Source organism: Bombina bombina, chromosome 4 (genome assembly GCF_027579735.1).
Source record: "Bombina bombina isolate aBomBom1 chromosome 4, aBomBom1.pri, whole genome shotgun sequence".
In the NCBI taxonomy this organism is placed as follows: domain Eukaryota; kingdom Metazoa; phylum Chordata; class Amphibia; order Anura; family Bombinatoridae; genus Bombina; species Bombina bombina.
In genome coordinates, this window is record NC_069502.1 from 1,065,833,357 (window position 1) to 1,065,854,158 (window position 20,802).

Here is a 20,802-nt window from a genome sequence, read left to right on the forward strand (position 1 = left end):
CGTTAAAAAGCAGCGTTAGGATCCCTTAATGCTGCTTTTTAAAGCTTACGCCGAACTCGTAATCTAGCCGATGTTTTGCTATTACAGCAAAGTAATTTTGCGGCTATTATATGAAACTGTATATTTTTGATATATATATATATATATATATATATATATATATATATATTTATATATATATATACTGTATATTCTATCTAAGCCTCTGCTGACTGCCCCCTTATTTCAGTTCTTGAGTGCGTAGTGGGTCCCACTTTTCTTTCTTTATTTTTTGAGCAAACAGCAAAAGTTAAGTCCAGAGTAACAAAGCGTCATAGGGATGTGGGGAATTATAACAAAGACTCTACTGTAACTATATATATATATATATATATATATATATATATATATATATATATATATAGATAGATAGATAGATAGATAGATAGATAGATAGATAGATAGATAGATAGATATTCAAGAATTGTACGGAGGGGACGCAACTGCTTTGGGCTATAAGTATAAATCCAACAAGTTCTTTATGTTAAATACTGCTTGAAAGTGTATATCAATAAATGTGGTGCAGACCCTTAAATATTATACATTGGTTAGAGAGAAAGAAAAAATCCTGTACTATAGACCTGGATAAAAGACAGGGAATTCAGAACTCTTTTATATAAAGAAATTTATTAGCTCTTAAGATAAATAATGTATCCAGACTCTGCTTAGGTCACTGAGAGAGGAGGTGGTCATCAACACCCCATGTACTTAATCTCCCTAATACTTTAGCAGACAAATAAAAGTACAGTTGGTACAATTGTGTTTATATTACCAGCAATAATAAATCAACATTTAAACCTGACCGGTCAGGGAACTGCATAGGTACTAGTGGAAAAATATATATCTATAAAAAACCTCAAACATCAATAAATTTCAAAAGCAAGTTAAGGCAGCGTTATGTACATATGTATGAAGTATATATAAATGGAGAACAGCGTCCAGGCTACTACACCCTGCTGCGTACGGCACCTTACTAAATAAGGCTATTTACCGGGCAGGTTACAAACAGTGGGGTCTAAGTAGTTACTGGGAGCGTGTCTCCAAAATATGTACATGGATTTTAGACAAGCGGCAGTAATGCAGAATTAGAAATGTTAGCAATATTAGCAAACAGGTTATCACTAGAAGTGCAGAAGGTCGTTAGTTTAGACTTGAAATTCCTTGGATCAGGCATGCAGGCAAATGACAGTAATCAGCCATAAAGCAAAGAAGCAAGATGCAGGGGCATGCAAAGCTAGCGTGTCAGTTAGTATACAGTTCATATGTATCGAGCATCCAGTACTTGCAATTTCCTTTTCAGATTCAAAGACAAGAATGAGCCCCCTCGACAGGGTAGCTAGATATGCATATTATAATGCTTGCCTATCAATCAGGCAACAGTCATGAGACAATACGACCTTAATCCAGATGGTTAGATCTCCAAAGTGATAATTTGCTTAGAGCCGTCTTGACCTCCAGAAGTTATTATGCTTAGGTCCGTTCATTAAGCAAAACTTGCGGACATAGTGTTAGCGATGTTTGTTCTCTGGCATAAACACAGTTCTCGTGTTCCGGTCGGCTGGTCCAATGCCGATGCGCCTTTCCCCCGCTTGGCGTACCAGGTTTCGTCAGGGCATGATGATGTGGAGAGCCCTGCGTCTCCCTTTATACTAGCCAATCAGTGCGCCCCTACTGGTGGGTGAAATTTTCACAAAATACCGCTGTAAAGTAAAAAATTACTGGAAGCACATACAACCTATTATGTGCCTCAGAGCTCAAACTAGTGCTCATTATATTGAATACAATCGAAATACAAAAAAGGAAAAGAAAATGTTATAAAATTTAGCAAAACCTATTTTGCTGTAATATATGCACAAAATAATAGTTATAAAAAGGGGAGATGATCTTTCTTAGTCTGATAAAACTAAATTATATACACATGTTACATTTTAGGTTTCAATGTTCACCTTTTTATATGACCCATTAAATTCATAAATGGGATATCAGGCATTGTCAACAACAGTATCTATATATTCTATAGGAAACATGCCATGTCTATTCTGTCATTTAAACCCTGAGGTAACTGAGTTTCCAAGATAGAAATCCACCGGCATTCTTTACGGAGGAGTGCCTTATCATTATCACCCCCTCTATTGTTTGTGATGCCCCTGTCTATGCCAATGAAGGAAAGGGAGTCAGGATTGCATGCATGAACATTTTCAAAATGCTTTGCAACATTACTTTTGGGGGTTTTATTTTTTTTATATCATCCCGATGTTCTGTTATCCGATCTTTGATGGCTCTCCTGGTTTTTCCCACATAAAACCGTTGGCAGCTACAGGAGAGAATATAGATGACACCTTCGGTATTGCATGTTACATGGTGCTTCAGTTTATATGTCTTCCCTGTGTGCGTGGCAAATACCTTAGTTTTCACCATATATTTACATGCCACACACCTACCACAGGGATGATTGCCAGTGAACCTATGTTTACTAAGCCAGTCAGTTTGTTTTTGTGATGATAAATACTGGCTTCTTACAAATTTATCTTTTAAATTTGGTGCCCTTCTGGCTCTGATGTTAGGGTGGTGACCAACCTCCCTTGATACTCCTTCATCACTGAGTAAAACATGCCAGTGTTTTTCGAGTATCCGCCTCAAGGCAGTCCAGTGGCAGTTATAGTCAGCAATCAATCTGATTGTACTTTGTGTAGCTTTTGCCTTGGGCATGAGGAGATGTTCGCGGCTCAAGTGGTCTGCTTCATTTAGGGCTCCTTTAACAGTTTTCTTAGAGTACCCTCTAACCACAAAGCGTTTCTCCATTTCTGTAGCATGCTCAAAATATTTTGCTTTTGTAGAGCAGTTGCGACGTAGTCTAAGAAACTGCCCTTTTGGTATACCCTTTTTGAGATGCTCTGGATGATGGCTTGATTCAAGTAGCAAGCTATTTGTTGCTGTGCTCTTGTGCAAATTTTCAGTTTCTAAGGAGCCCTGGTTAAGTTTGATTTTTATATCCAGAAAGGATATCTCTTCCCTACTGGACTGCAGAGTAAGAAAGATATTCCTGTCGTTTTTATTCAAGGTTTCTACAAAGTCTAAAAGACCTTGTTCAGAGCCCTCCCATATGAGGAAAATATCATCCACATATCTTAGCCATATGTGTATGTTTTCCTCAAAGAGAGGGCTCTGATATACATCTTCCATCTCCCATGCTCCAAGGTGTAGACACGCATAAGTGGGGGCAAAAGTTGCCCCCATTGCTGTCCCTTGTTGTTGTACATATACCTTGTTGTCAAATAGGAATACATTATTAGTCAGTATGAACTCCAAAAGTTCCATTACAAAGTCAATGTGTTCTTGTGCTTGTATTCCTCTCATCATTAGGAAGTGTCTACATGCTTGCATGCCCACCTTATGTGGGATTGACGAGTACAGGCCCTCTACATCCAGGCAAGCCAATATGGCACCTGGAGCGACTGATAATCTATCAATCTTTCTTAGGAGGTCGGCCGTGTCCATAATATATGATGGCAATGTACTGAGAAATGGTCTGAGGAAATTAACCACATAATTGCCTAGGTTCTCAGTAAGGCTGCCAATCCCTGCAATTATGGGACGGCCTGGCGGATGATTTGCATTCTTTGTATCTTAGGGATACAGTAGAAGACAGGCATTATTGGGTATTCAGGATAAAGATAATTCTGCTCCGAGGCTGTAATTAGGCCGCTGCTTTTAGCCTTTTTCAAGATATAGAATAAGGTATATTGTAAAGAAGAGGTCGGATTGAACGTCAGTGTTTTATAATGTTTTTTTATTCAAAAGCTTGCGTTTGACTTCGAGAACATACATGTTCTCATCCCAGAGAACAAGGTTGCCACCCTTGTCCGCCGGCTTAATTATGAAACCCTTGACATTCATTAAATCATTGAGTGCCTTTCGTTCAGGTTTAGATAGATTATCATTTACTATTCCTGTAAAGGATAAATTATTGACCTCTTTTTCAACCTGTCTTACAAATATGTTAACTGCTAGCACCATAGATAGTTGTGGCATATATTTTGACTTGGCTTTAAAGTTGGAAGTAATTTTATCAGAGCAGGGAATATCCCTTGCTTGTGTAGGATTATATTGACTCCCTTCATTATCTGCCAGAAGGCTTTGTAAATTATCAATCGTGGACTTATCTTCCATAGTGATAGAAACATTATCCACTAAATGCTTGCTTTTTCTTTTCATTATCTGTGAAAGTACAACTCATCGGGCGAACAAATGAAGATCCTTGATAAAATTAAATTTATCAAGGGTGTTAGTGGGGCAAAAAGAAAGGTCTTTCTTAAGCACATCTATGTGTGCAAGATTTAATTTGAAAGAAGATAGATTGATTATCTGAAGACCTTCTTCAGCTGTTTTTAATATCCCCTGTGTCCCTGGAATTGCCGAGGTCTGCCCCTCGAAAAATTCCCCTGACTCTGTTCGTGACCCTGTTGTTTCCGTTGTCTGGAGGGGTATCTTTTCTCGTGAGTCTAAATCTGTCCACCCTCCGCCTTCTCTTCCTGCCTCCTCTCCTCCTTCCCCTAAAAAAGTATATGCTTTGTTAGTAGTTAACCTACGGTGTTCAGATTCTGCATCTGAAACATCAGTGCCAGAGTCATACGTGCCTCTCACCGACTGGTAGTTGTATACCTTATTATTTTTATAATCGTCATTATCCCTAGAGAATTTTCTACCTTTTCTGAGTTTGATGTCATTTTGCAATCGTGCAATTTGTTCTTTGATTTCATCATTGAGTTTAGCGAAATTAGAGTTGCTAGAAAAGGTATTAACCACTTTAAGGCACTCCTCTGCCTGTGTGATAGTTTTATCTAGTCTCTCTTTATTTCGTTTAACCATTTTCCCCATCAAAATGATAGAGCAGTCAGTAAGGCTGGAATTCCAGTCTTCCATGAATGAATCACCTCCCTCGTCCCGGAGCTTTACTTGTTTAACCAAAAGTTTTTTGTAATTTTTGAAGGCACCATATATATTTACTGGTGTGCTATTTTCATTCTGACTCTCCTCCAGGCTTGACATAGACAGGGACGCTGTTAATTCAGCTTCCCAATTTTCATCAGATAGCGTAAATGCCATTGTAGATACTGTGTGAGCAAAGATTTTAGGCACAGAATGCCAATGATACACCTACCCCTAACAGCAGCCCAGCAGAGGATACAGTACAAGAAATGTAATTTTTGAAAAAGTGTTTAAGCTGAGGGGATCAACCTCTCTGGAGACCTATGATATGGCCCTAGGGCCGGGTAAAATAGGTATGAAAATTAAAAGATTCAAGAATTGTACGGAGGGGACGCAACTGCTTTGAGCTATAAGTATAAATCCAACCAGTTCTTTATGTTAAATACTGCTTGAAAGTATATATCAATAAATGTGGTGCAGACCCTTAAATATTATACATTGGTTAGAAAGAAAGAAAAAAATCCTGTACTATAGACCTGGATAAAAGACAGGGAATTCAGAACTCTTTTATAAAAAGAAATTTATTAGCTCTCAAGATAAATAATGTATCCAGACTCTGCTTAGGTCACTGAGAGAGGAGGTGGTCATCAACACCCCATGTACTTAATCTCCCTAATACTTTAGCAGACAAATAAAAGTACAGTTGGTACAATTGTGTTTATATTACCAGCAATAATAAATCAACATTTAAACCTGACCGGTCAGGGAACTGCGTAGGTACCAGTGGAAAAATATATATCTATAAAAAAATATACATATATCATAAGTTGTAGGTAAAAACCTCAAACATCAATAAATTTCAAAAGCAAGTTAAGGCAGCGTTATGTACATATGTATGAAGTATATATAAATGGAGAACAGCGTCCAGGCTACTACACCCTGCTGCGTACGGCACCTTACTAAATAAGGCTATTTACCGGGCAGGTTACAAACAGTGGGGTCTAAGTAGTTACTGAGAGCGTGTCTCCAAAATATGTACATGGATTTTAGACAAGCGGCAGTAATGCAGAATTAGCAATGTTAGCAATATTAGCAAACAGATTATCACTAGAAGTGCAGAAGGTCGTTAGTTTAGACTTGAAATTCCTTGGATCAAGCATGCAGGCAAATAACAGTAATCAGCCATAAAGCAAAGAAGCAAGATGCAGGGGCATGCAAAGCTAGCGTGTCAGTTAGTATACAGTTCATATGTATCGAGCATCCAGTACTTGCAATTTCCTTTTCAGATTCAAAGACAAGAATGAGCCCCCTCGACAGGGTAGCTATATATGCATATTATAATGCTTGCCTATCAATCAGGCAACAGTCATGAGACAATACGACCTTAATCCAGATGGTTAGATCTCCAAAGTGATAATTTGCTTAGAGCCGTCTTGACCTCCAGAAGTTATTATGCTTAGGTCCGTTCATTAAGCAAAACTTGCGGACATAGGGGGCTACTTATCAAGCCGTCTACTTTTCTGGCTTCGCCGGCCCAATACGTCCGCCTAAGCTCGCCTACCTTCGCCGCCGCGGACCTTGAATACGTTCGCCTAAGTTATCAAATAAAGCTGTCAAAAAGCCGCGGGGCGATGAGCAGCGGACTGTGACAGTTATCACTCATCCGATCTCGCTGCCCTTCGGCTTTTTCCCAGCTTTATTGCTAGCCTGTCACTAAGCACTCACACTAAACTACACTGTTCTACCCCCTATACTGGCGCCCCCGGAGGCCCCCGCAACTAAATAAAGTTACTAACCCCTAAACCGCCGCTCCTAGACCCCGCCGCAAGTCTTATAAATGTATTAACCCCTAAACCGCCGCTCCTAGACCCCGCCGCAAGTCTTATAAATGTATTAACCCCTAAACCGCCGCTCCCGGACACCGCTGCCACCTACATTATACCTAGTAACCCCTATCCTGCCCCCCTATACCGTCGCCCTCTATTATAAAATTATTAACCCCTATCCTGCTGATCCCGCACCTCTCCGCAACTAAATAAATAGTTTAACCCCTAAACCGCCGCTCCATGAACCCGCCGCAACCTATAATAAATTTATTAACCCCTATCCTGCCCCCCACTACGCCGCCGCCACTGTAATAAAATGATTAACCCCTAAACCTAAGTCTAACCCTAACCATAACGCCCCCCTAACTTAAATATTAATTAAATAAATCTAAATAAATTAACTCTTATTAACTAAATGAATCCTATTTAAAACTAAATACTTACCTTTAAAATAAACCCTAATATAGCTACAATATAAATAATAATTATATTGTAGCTATCTTAGGATTTATTTTTATTTTACAGGTACCTTTCAATTTATTTTAACCATGTACAATAACTATTAAATAGTTATTAACTATTTAATAGCTTACCTAGCTAAAATAAAGAGAAATGTACCTGTGAAATAAATCCTAACCTAAGTTACAATTACACCTAACACTACACTATACTTTAATAAATTATTCCTATTTAAAAATAAATACTTACCTGTAAAATAAACCCTAAGATAGCTACAATGTAATTAATAATTATATTCTAGCTATCTTAGGATTTATATTTATTTTACAGGTAACTTTGTATTTATTTTAGCTAGTTAGAATAGTTATTAAATAGTTATTAACTATTTAATAACTACCTAGCTAAAAGAAATACAAAGTTACCTGTAAAATAAATCCTAACTTAAGTTACAATTAAACCTAATACTACACTATCATTAAATTAACTAAATAAACTACCTACAAAGAACTACAATGAAATACAATTACATAAACTAACTAAAGTACAAAAAATAAAAAAAGCTAAGTTACAAAAAATAAAAAATTAAGTTACAAACATGTTAAAAATATTACAACAATTTTAAGCTACTTACACCTAATCTAAGCCCCCTAATAAAATAACAAACCCCCCCAAAATAAAAAAAATCCCTACCCTATTCTAAATTACATAAATTTCAAAGCTCTTTTACCTTACCAGCCCTTAAAAGGGCCATTTGTGGGGGCATGCCCCAAAAAGTTCAGCTCTTTTGCCTGTAAAAGAAAAATACAACCCCCCAACATTAAAACCCACCACCCACATACCCCTAATCTAACCCAAACCCCCCTTACAAAAACCTAACACTAATCCCCTGAAGATCATCCTACCTTGAGTCGTCTTCACTCAGCCGAGCCACCGATGGAACTGAAGAGGACATCCGGAGCGGAAGAAGTTAATCCTCCAAGCGGCGCTGAAGAAGTCTTCGATCCGGCCGATGTCATCTTCAAAGAGGCGCTGAAGAGGTCTTCTATCCGGGCGAAGTCATCTTCCAAGCCGGGTCTTCAATCTTCCTTCCGCCGACGCGGAACCACCTTCTTCACCGACGGACTACGACGAATGACGGCTCCTTTAAGGGACGTCATCCAAGATGGCGTCCCCTCAATTCCGATTGGCTGATAGGATTCTATCAGCCAATCGGAATTAAGGTAGGAAAATCTGATTGGCTGATGGAATCAGCCAATCAGATTGAGCTCGCATTCTATTGGCTGTTCCGATCAGCCAATAGAATGCGAGCTCAATCTGATTGGCTGATTGGATCAGCCAATCGGATTGAACTTGAATCTGATTGGCTGATTCCATCAGCCAATCAGATTTTCCTACCTTAATTCCGATTGGCTGATAGAATCCTATCAGCCAATCGGAATTGAGGGGACGCCATCTTGGATGACGTCCCTTAAAGGAGCCGTCATTCGTCGTAGTCCGTCGGTGAAGAAGGTGGTTCCGCGTCGGCGGAAGGAAGATTGAAGACCCGGCTTGGAAGATGACTTCGCCCGGATAGAAGACCTCTTCAGCGCCTCTTTGAAGATGACATCGGCCGGATCGAAGACTTCTTCAGCGCCGCTTGGAGGATTAACTTCTTCCGCTCCGGATGTCCTCTTCAGTTCCATCGGTGGCTCGGCTGAGTGAAGACGACTCAAGGTAGGATGATCTTCAGGGGATTAGTGTTAGGTTTTTGTAAGGGGGGTTTGGGTTAGATTAGGGGTATGTGGGTGGTGGGTTTTAATGTTGGGGGGGGGGTTGTATTTTTATTTTACAGGCAAAAGAGCTGAACTTTTTGGGGCATGCCCCCACAAATGGCCCTTTTAAGGGCTGGTAAGGTAAAAGAGCTTTGAAATTTATGTAATTTAGAATAGGGTAGGGATTTTTTTTATTTTGGGGGGGTTTGTTATTTTATTAGGGGGCTTAGATTAGGTGTAAGTAGCTTAAAATTGTTGTAATATTTTTAACATGTTTGTAACTTAATTTTTTATTTTTTGTAACTTAGCTTTTTTTATTTTTTGTACTTTAGTTAGTTTATGTAATTGTATTTCATTGTAGTTCTTTGTAGGTAGTTTATTTAGTTAATTTAATGATAGTGTAGTATTAGGTTTAATTGTAACTTAAGTTAGGATTTATTTTACAGGTAATTTTGTATTTCTTTTAGCTAGGTAGTTATTAAATAGTTAATAACTATTTAATAACTATTCTAACTAGCTAAAATAAATACAAAGTTACCTGTAAAATAAATATAAATCCTAAGATAGCTAGAATATAATTATTAATTACATTGTAGCTATCTTAGGGTTTATTTTACAGGTAAGTATTTATTTTTAAATAGGAATAATTTATTAAAGTATAGTGTAGTGTTAGGTGTAATTGTAACTTAGGTTAGGATTTATTTCACAGGTACATTTCTCTTTATTTTAGCTAGGTAAGCTATTAAATAGTTAATAACTATTTAATAGCTATTGTACATGGTTAAAATAAATTGAAAGGTACCTGTAAAATTAAAAAAAATCCTAAGATAGCTAGAATATAATTATTATTTATATTGTAGCTATATTAGGGTTTATTTTAAAGGTAAGTATTTAGTTTTAAATAGGATTCATTTAGTTAATAAGAGTTAATTTATTTAGATTTATTTAATTAATATTTAAGTTAGGGGGCGTTAGGGTTAGGGTTAGGTTTAGGGGTTAATCATTTTATTACAGTGGCGGCGGCGTAGTGGGGGGCAGGATAGGGGTTAATAAATTTATTATAGGTGGCGACGGTGTAGGGGGGGCAGATTAGGGGTTAATAAATGTATTATAGGTGGCGACGGTGTAGGGGGGGCAGGATAGGGGTTAATACATTTAATATAGGTTGCGGCGGGTTCAGGGAGCGGCGGGTTAGGGGTTAATACATTTATTATAGTCGCGGTGGGCTCCGGGAGCGGCGGTTTAGGGGTTAATATGTATAGAGTAGCTTGCGGTGGGCTCCGGGAGCGGCGGTTTAGGGGGTAATAACTTTATTTAGTTGCGGCGGTGTAGGGGGGGTCAGATTAGTGGTGTTTAGACTCGGGGTACATGTTAGGGTGTTAGGTGTAGACAGCTCCCATAGAAATCAATGGGATGTCTGTCAGCAGCGAACTTGTACTTTCGCTATGGTCAGACTCCCATTGATTCCTATGGGATCCGCCGCCTCCAGGCTGGCGCTTTGAAAACCAGGTACGCTGGGCCGTAAAAGTGCCGAGCGTACCTGCTAGTTTTTTGATAGCTAGCAAAAGTAGTGAGAATGTGCCGCACTTGTGTGCGGAACATCTGGAGTGACGTAAGAATCGATCTGTGTCGGACTGAGTCCGGCGGATCGAAGCTGACGTCACAAAATTCTACTTTTGCCGGTCTCGAGCCTTTGATAACTAAGGCGTATCAGCCTCGCCACAAATACGCTGCGGAATACGCAGCGTATTTGAGGTTGACGGCTTGATAACTACCCCCCTAGGTGTTAGCGATGTTTGTTCTCCGGCATAAACACAGTTCTCGTTCCAGTCGGCTGGTCCAATGCCGACGCCCGTTTCACCCGCTTGGTGTACCGGGCTTCATCAGGGCGTGATGATGTGGAGAGCCTTGTGTCTCCCTTTATACTAGCCAATCAGTGCGCCCTTACTGGTGGGTGAAATTTTCACAAAATACCGCTGTAAAGTAAAAAAATACTGGAAGCACATACAACCTATTATGTGCCTCAGAGCTCAAACTAGTGCTCATTATATTGAATACAATTGAAATAATTGAAATACAAAAAAGGAAAAGAAAATGTTATAAAATTTAGCAAAACCTATATTGCTGTAATATATGCACAAAATAATAGATATAAAAAAAGGGAGATACTCTGTCTTAGTCTGATTAAACTAAATTATATACACATGTTACATTTTAGGTTTCAATGTTCACCTTTTTATATGACCCATTAAATTCATAAATGGGATATCAGGCATTGTCAATAACAGTATATATATCTATGTACATATTTTGGAGACACGCTCCCAGTAACTACTTAGACCCCACTGTTTGTAACCTGTCCGGTAAATAGCCTTATTTAGTAAGGTGCCGTACGCAGCAGGGTGTAGTAGCCTGGACGCTGTTCTCCATTTATATATACTTCATACATATGTACATAACGCTGCCTTAACTTGCTTTTGAAATTTATTGATGTTTGAGGTTTTTACCTACAACTTATGATATATGTATATTTTTTTTATAGATATATATTTTTCCACTGGTACCTACACAGTTCCCTGACCGGTCAGGTTTAAATGTTGATTTATTATTGCTGGTAATATAAACACAATTGTACCAACTGTACTTTTATTTGTCTGCTAAAGTATTAGGGAGATTAAGTACATGGGGTGTTGATGACCACCTCCTCTCTCAGTGACCTAAGCAGAGTCTGGATACATTATTTATCTTGAGAGCTAATAAATTTCTTTATATAAAAGAGTGCTGAATTCCCTGTCTTTTATCTAGGTCTATAGTCTGCCTCTTGTTATTGATTAATGATTGTGCTATTAATGATTGTGTTCATATAGCTCCCATTTGAGCATTGCTGCTCCTTCAATAAAGGATACCAAGAGAATGAAACAAAATTGATAATAGAAGTAAATTGGAAAGTTGCTTACAAATGTATGCTGTATCTGAATCATGAAAGAAAAATGTTGGATTTCATATCCCTTTAATTTTTCTATCCAGGTGATAGATTTTGCAAGACTGCCCTCTAGAGGTATCAACAAATGTAATTTTTTACTAAATAAAGAATTAGTTTGGAATTATAAGTTAGAGATATTTGGTATTGTGATATGGTAATACAATTTTTTTTGTAATTTGTTTCTAAATTTTAAGAGAGAATTAAAATGTACTTCAGAAAATTTATATTCAAGAAAGTTTGGTTGAATTCACTAACAGCAACATATGGAGGATTTGTCATACTGTTTTGTTTTGGTTTTATGAAATGCATTTTCCAGGCAACTAAGCATGCAATTAATATGATTCTCTATAGCTATTTCATTATATCTTTTTATCTTTTTTATTTGTGATCGCGTGAGACTAATTCTGTTCTTGAACAGTGAGTAACAAAAGACTAGCATGTGGATTTGAGGCCCTTTGAAAGTAAAATTCTATAACATTTCGCTCAAGGGCCTTAATAGAAAATAGCTATTGAACATATCATGTACGTAAGCTTTTAAGGAAGTCTAGACAATTGCTAAAACTAGGATCCTATAATATTTTCTATTTGGTCCCAAAAAAGATTTGTGTACTATTATGGAGACAACATTTTCAGTCTATAATGTAGGCTAAATGCATTCACTCACTTTGCCCATTATGCTTTAATGAATGTGAAAAATACACATGAAGTAAAATCTATACTTAGTAGCTAAAATGTTTAATCTGTTTTGTGTGCAAAGTCTACAGGAAATAATCAATAAATAGCTGTTCTAGCCATGGGTTTTGTCACTGCTATGACAAATTATAGTACATACACGCTTAAATAGGCAGGATAATCCTATTTCATTTTTTCTCCATAATAACAGCAATAAGAAAACAGTATGAGTAATATATTATAAAATAAATAATGAATTGACCAGCAGATATAAAGTTATTTACATTTAAACTAAATCTTATTGCACGTTGAAGGTTACATTTTATATGAAAAGTAATCACAGGTCTACACAGTACAGAAATCTCCCAAAATGTATTGGAGAAAAATGAGTAAAATCTACATAAAGGTTTTAAAAAAGGCTTAAGGGGCCATAATACCCAAATGTTTAAATACTTGAAAGTGATGCAGTATAGCTGTTAAAATCTGACTAGAAAGTATCACCTGAGCATCTCTATGTAAAAAAGAAAGATATTTTACCTCAAAAGTTTCTCAGTAGCCACATCCCATTGTAAAGGACTTCTAAGCATCAAATCAGTATGTCTGTCCAGGGACAGCGGAAGGAGTGAGCTTTCGTACACTCTCATCTTATTTCCCTATTCAGCTAAGGAAGTTTATAATGAAATTTCATGAGAGTTAAGTCAAATCTCATGAGATCACAGTAAAAGAGTTCATGTTGATTGGCTGCTGTTCATTTCTTCATTTTTTTTTTTTACCTGCAGTAGGGCAGCAGCTGAGTATAAATTTTTACACAGAACTTACTCTGCTGAGCTGAGGAAATTGTGAGGTAAAATATCTTCCTTTTTTACATAGAGATGCTCAGGTGATATTTTCCTGTCAGCTTTTTACAGTTATACTGCATCAGCTTGATCCAAGGAATTTCAAGTCTAAACTAACGACCTTCTGCACTTCTAGTGATAATCTGTTTGCTAATATTGCTAACATTGCTAATTCTGCATTACTGCCGCTTGTCTAATATCCATGTACATATTTTGGAGACACGTTCCCAGTAACTACTTAGATCCCACTGTTTGTAACCTGCCCGGTAAATAGCCTTATTTAGTAAGGTGCCGTACGCAGCAGGGTGTAGTAGCCTGGACGCTGTTCTCCATTTATATATACTTCATACATATGTACATAACGCTGCCTTAACTTGCTTTTGAAATTTATTGATGTTTGAGGTTTTTACCTACAACTTATGATATATGTATATTTTTTTATAGATATATATTTTTCCACTAGTACCTATGCAGTTCCCTGACCGGTCAGGTTTAAATGTTGATTTATTATTGCTGGTAATATAAACACAATTGTACCAACTGTACTTTTATTTGTCTGCTAAAGTATTAGGGAGATTAAGTACATGGGGTGTTGATGACCACCTCCTCTCTCAGTGACCTAAGCAGAGTCTGGATACATTATTTATCTTGAGAGCTAATAAATTTCTTTATATAAAAGAGTGCTGAATTCCCTGTCTTTTATCCAGGTCTATAGTCCAGGATTTTTTCTTTCTTTCTAACCAATGAATAATATTTAAGGGTCTGCACCACATTTATTGTTATATACTTTCAACCAGTATTTAACATAAAGAACTCATTGGATTTATACTTATAGGCCAAAGCAGTTGCGTCCCCTCCGTACAATTCTTGAATATATATATTCTGGACTTAACTTTTGATGTTTACTCAAAAAATAAAGAAAGAAAATTGGGACCCACTACGCACTCAAGAACTGAAATAAGGGGGCAGTCAGCAGAGGCTTAGATAGAATATACAGTATATATATAAATATATATATATATCAAAAATATACAGTTTCATATAATAGCCGCAAAATTACTTTGCTGTAATAGCAAAACATCGGCTAGATTACGAGTTCGGCGTTAGCTTTAAAAAGCAGCGTTAAGGGGTCCTAACGCTGCTTTTTAACGCCCGCTGGTATTACGATTCAGGCAGGTACAGGTGTACCACTCACTTTTCTTCCGCGACTTTTCCATACCGCAAATCCCCTGAAGTCAAGCGTATCCTATCTTTTTAATGGGATTAGGCTAACGCTGGTATTACAAGTCTTGGAAGAAGTGAGCAGTACAGCCTCTACCTCCAAGACTCCTATCGCATATAAAAGTCAGTAGTTGAGAGTATTATGGGCTAACGCCGGAACATAAAGCTCTTAACTACAGTGCTACAAAGTACACTAACACCCATAAACTACCTATTAACCCCTAAACCAAGGCCCCCCCACATCGTAAACACTATAATTAAATGATTTAACCCCTAATCTGCCGACCGGACATCGCCGCAACCTACATTATACCTATGAACCCCTAATCTGCTGCCCCTAACATCGCCGACACCTATAATATATTTATTAACCCCTAATCTGCCGCCCCCAACGTCGCCGCCACCTAACTACTATTATTAACCCCTAATCTGCCGCCCCCAACGTCGCTGATACTATATTAAATGTTTCAACCCCTAAACCTAAGTCTAACCCTAACACCCCCCTAACTTAAATCTATTTTTAAGTAAATAAAATTACTATAATTAAATAAATTATTCCTATTTAAAAATAAATACTTACCTATAAATAAACCATAAAATAGCTACAATATAACTAATAATTACATTGTAGCTATTTTAGAATTTATATTTATTTTACAGGCAACTTTGTATTTATTTTAACTAGGTACAATAGCTATTAAATAGTTAATAACTATTTAATAGCTACCTAGTTAAAATAATTACAAAATTACCTGTAAAATAAATCCTAACCTAAGTTACAAATACACCTAACACTACACTATCAATAAATTAATTAAATAAATTAACTACAATTATCTAACATAAAATACAATTAAATAAACTAAACTATAGTACAAAAAACCCACTAAATTACAAGAAATAAAAAAATATTACAAGAAGTTTAATCTAATTACACCTAATCTAATCCCCCTAATAAAATAAAAAAGCCCCCAAAAATAATAAAATTCCCTACCCTATACTAAATTACATATAGCCCTTAAAAGGGCCTTTTGCGGGGCATTGCCCCAAAGTAATCATCTCTTTTACCATCCCTTAAAAGGGCTTTTTGCGGGGCATTGCCCCAAAGTAATCAGCTCTTTTACCTGTAAAAAAAGAAATACAATACCCCCCAACGTTACAACCCACCACCCACACACTCTAAAACCCACCTGATCCCCCCTTAAAAAAACCCAACACTACGCCATTGAAGATCACCCTACCATTGAAGATCACCCTACCGTCTTCACCCAGCCGGACCGAACTCTTCATCTAATCCGGGCACAAGTGGTCCTCCAGCCGGGCAGAAATCTTCATCCGATTGGGGTAGAAGAGGTCCTCCATCCAGCAGAAGTCTTCATCCAAGCAGCATCTTCTATCTTCATCCTTCCGGCGATGAGTGGCTCCATCTTGAAGACCTCTGGCGTGGAACATCCTTCTAGGCCGACGACTACCCGACGAATGGCTGGTCCTTTAAATGACATTATCCAAGATGGCTTCCCTCGAATTCCGATTGGCTGATAGGATTCTATCAGCCAATCGGAATTAAGGTAGGAAAAATCCGATTGGTTGATATATTCAGCCAATCGGAGTGAAGTTCAATTTACCTCGCATTCTATTGGCTGATGTGTGGGTGGTGGTTTGTAATGTTGGGGGGTATTGTATTTCTTTTTTTTACTGGTAAAAGAGCTGATTACTTTGGGGCAATGCCCCCCAAAAGGCCCTTTTAAGGGCTATTTGTAATTTAGTTTAGGATAGGGAATTTTATTATTTTGGGGGGCTTTTTTATTTTATTAGGGGGATTAGATTAGGTGTAATTAGATTAAACTTCTTGTAATATTTTTTTATTTTTTGTAATTTAGTGGGGGGTTTTTGTACTATAGTTTAGTTTATTTAATTGTATTTTATGTTAGATAATTGTAGTTAATTTATTTAATTCATTTATTGATAGTGTAGTGTTAGGTGTATTTGTAACTTAGGTTAGGATTTATTTTACAGGTAATTTTGTAATTATTTTAACTAGGTAGCTATTAAATAGTTATTAACTATTTAATAGCTATTGTACCTAGTTAAAATAAATACAAAGTTGCCTGTAAAATAAATATAAATCCTAAAATAGCTACAATGTAATTATTAGCTAATTTATTTAATTATAGTAATTTTATTTAGATTTATTAAAAATAGATTTAAGTTAGGGGGGTTAGGGTTATACTTAGGTTTAGGGGTTAATACATTTAATATAGTAGCGGCGACGTTGGGGGCGGCAGATTAGGGGTTAATAAATATAATGTAGGTGTCGGCGATGTTAGGAGCAGCAGATTAGGGGTTCATAGGTATAATGTAGGTGGCAGCGGTGTCCAGAGCGACAGATTAGGGGTTAATAAGTGTAAGGTTAGGGGTGTTTAGACTCGGGGTTCATGTTAAGGTGTTAGGTGTAGACTTAGAAAGTATTTCCCCATAGGAATCAATGGGGCTGCGATGGAGCTGAACACTGCTTTTTTGCAGGTGTTAGGTTTTTTTCAGCCAGCTCAGCCCCATTGTTTCCTATGGGGAGATCGTGCACAAGCACGTTTTGCCAGCTTACCGCTACCGTAAGCAACGCTGTTATTACAGGTAGAAGTGGCGCTAAATTTGCTCAACGCTCACTTTTCTGAGGCTAACGCAGCCATTCAGAAAACTTGTAATACCAGCGTTGTTTAAAGTGAGCGCTGGAAAAAAAAGGCTTGTTAGCACCGCAAGTTTTTACCGACAAAACTTGTAATCTAGTTGCATGTTTTTCTGACCAATAACTGGTCTTGTCAGCATCAAGTGTGTTTTATAGGATGTGAAAAAGTCAAAGAAAATTATATATATATATATATATATATATATATATTAATATAAAATATATATGTATATATATATATATATATATGTATATATATATATATGTATATACACTCAACGGCCACTTTATTAGGTACACCTTGCTAGTACAGGGTTGAACCCACTTTTGCCTTCATAACTGCATTAATTCTTCATGGCATAGATTCAACAGGGTGTAAGAACATTCCTCAGACATTTTGGTCCATATTGACATGATAGCATCACACAGTAGTTGCAGTTCTGTAGGCTGCACATCCATGATGCGAATCTCCCATTTTACCACATTCCAAAGGTGCTCTATTGAATTGAGATCTGGTGACTTTGGCAGCTATTTGAGTACAGTGAACTCATTGTCATGTTCAAGAAACCAGTTTGAGATGATTTGAGCTTTTTGACATGGTGCATTATCCTGCTGGAAATAGCCATCAGAAGATGGGTACACTGTAGTCATAAAGGGATGGACATGGTAAGCAACAATACTCAGGTAGGCTGTGGCATTTAAACAATGCTCAATTGGTACTAAGGGGCTCAAAGTGTGCCAAAAAATTATCCCCCACACCATTACACCACCACCACCATCATGAACCATTGATACAAGGCAGGATGGATTCATGTTTTCATGTTGTTTTACACTACATTCTGACCATACTATCTGAATGTCACAGCTGAAATCGAGACTCATCAAACCAGGCAACATTTTTCCAATTTTCTATTGTCCAATTTTGGTGAGCCTGTGCAAATTGTAGCCTCAGTTTCCTGTTATTAGCTGACAGGAGTGGCCACTGGTGTGGTCTTCTGCTGCAGTAGCCCATCTGCTTCAAGGTCCAACATGTTGTGCATTCCTTGGTTGTAAGGAGTGGTTATTTGAGTTACTGTTGCCTTTCTATCATCTCAAACCACTCTCCTCTGACCTCTGACATCAACAAGACATTGTTGTCCACACAACTGCCGCTTACTGGATATTTTCTTTTTTTTTTTAACTATTTTCTGTAAACCCTAGAGATGGTTGTGAGTGGAAAAACCCAGTAGATCAGCAGTTTTTTTAAATACTCAGACCAGCACGTCTGGCACCAACAACCATGCGATGTTAAAGTATTTTATATCCCCTTTCCTTTCTTCCCCTTTCTGATGCTCGGTTTGAACATCAGCAAGTCATCTTCACCACGTTTAGATGCCTAAATGCATTGAGTTGCTGCCATGTGATTGGCTGATTAGCAATTTGTGTTACCAAGCAATTGATCAGGTGTACCTAATAAAGTGGCCGGTGAGTGTATATACAGTATATATACAGTATCTCACAAAAGTGAGTACACCCCTCACATTTTTGTAAATATGTTATTATATCTCTTCATGTGACAACACTGAAGAAATGACACTTTACTATAATGTAAAGTAGTGAGTGTGCAGCCTGTATAACAGTGTAAATTTGCTGTCCCCTCAAAATAACTCAACACACAGCCATTAATGTCTAAACCGTTGGCAAGTGGAAATGTCCAAATTGGGCCCAATTAGACATTTTCCCTCCCCGGTGTCATGTGACTCGTTAGTGTTAGAAGGTCTCAGGTGTGAATGAGCAGGTGTGTAAAATTTGGTGTTATCGCTCTCTCACGCTCGCTAATACTGGTGACTGGAAGTTCAACATGGCCTCTAATGGCAAAAAACTCTCTGAGGATCTGAAAAAAAGAATTGTTGCTCTACATAAAGATGGCCTAGGCCTAAAACGGAGAGGGAGACTTTCTTTATCCAACAATCAATACAAAAAGATATTAAAAATAGTGCAATATTTAACAGACATACATCAAAATCTGCAAAATTTCTGGCCAACGTAGCTAAGTGCAGAAAAAAAAATTACATTGGAGCAATCACAGTAAATGGGACTATCTATAATCTGCCTAAAGACATCCAGACCCAATTCCATGGGTATTTTCAGAATTTATATACAGCTGATACTACTAATATGGAAGCTAAAGAAAGCTTCTGGGGGAAATTTAAGCTACCAAAGCTATCTTTAGAGCAAGTATCAACATTAAATAGTGATATTATGCTGGAAGAAGTTATTCAGGCTATTCATAATTCAGCCAATGGCAAGGCTCCAGGTCCAGATCAAATACCATCTGAATTCTATAAAATCTTAGAGGAGCAAATCTCTCCCCTCCTTGTCAGCCTCTACAATAACTACTTTATCCAAGGAATTAATCCATCTAGATATTTAACTGCATCTAATGTAGTACTTATTCTTAAAAACGACAAAGATCCTGATTCTATGGACTCCTACCGACCAATATCCCTCCTTAACACCGATTATAAGATGTTAGCTAGCATTTAGCAGATTAAAATTAATCATAGGAGATATAATATGCTCAGATCAAACAGGCTTTATGTCAGGTAGGACCTCACAGAAAAACATTAAATTAGCTATGCTGCTAATTGAACATTTTACAACACAACCTAAAAGTAAGACTTATATCCAGGATGATTTTGCACTACTTAACATTGACGCTGAAAAACCATTTGATTCCATATCCTGGGATCATTTATTTACATCCTTAGAGAAATTTGGTTTTACCGGTTGCTTTGCTAGTGTTATTAAACTAATATATCAAAATCCAACCTCACAATTAAGCATAAATGGAATCCTCTCACCAAGTATAACTTTATATAAAGGAACCAGAAAGGGCTATCCTCTCTCCCCGTTTCTTTTTAATATTGTGTTAGAACCTTTAGCTGTATTATGTATTATGGAGGAAAATGTTAAAGGGTATATTAATTGGGAAAAAAAGATTTATCCTATCCTTATATGCAGATGATATTCTCTTCTATATGGGGAATACCAAAATAAATATTCCCCAACTACTAGACATAATTTCTGAATTTAGTAAGTTCTCGGGCTATAAAATCAATCTTAAAAAGTCGGAATTGTGGATAGTAAAAAAAAAAAGACAGTTTACTGTTAAATCCTTTTATGCAAGCTGACAGAAAAATTAAATATTTAGGTATATTCCTATCCAATAACCCAAATGAATGGTATGATTTTAACTTCTCCCCCTATGGAAAAAAATGTTCACTCCTTCTTCACATTTGGACTAGATTACATGTATCTCTTTCGGCTAGAATAGCCCTTATTAAAATGATTATATTCCCTAAATTATTATTCACAATTCAAAATATTCTAGCCTTTTTGCATGCTCAAGATATTAGAAAGT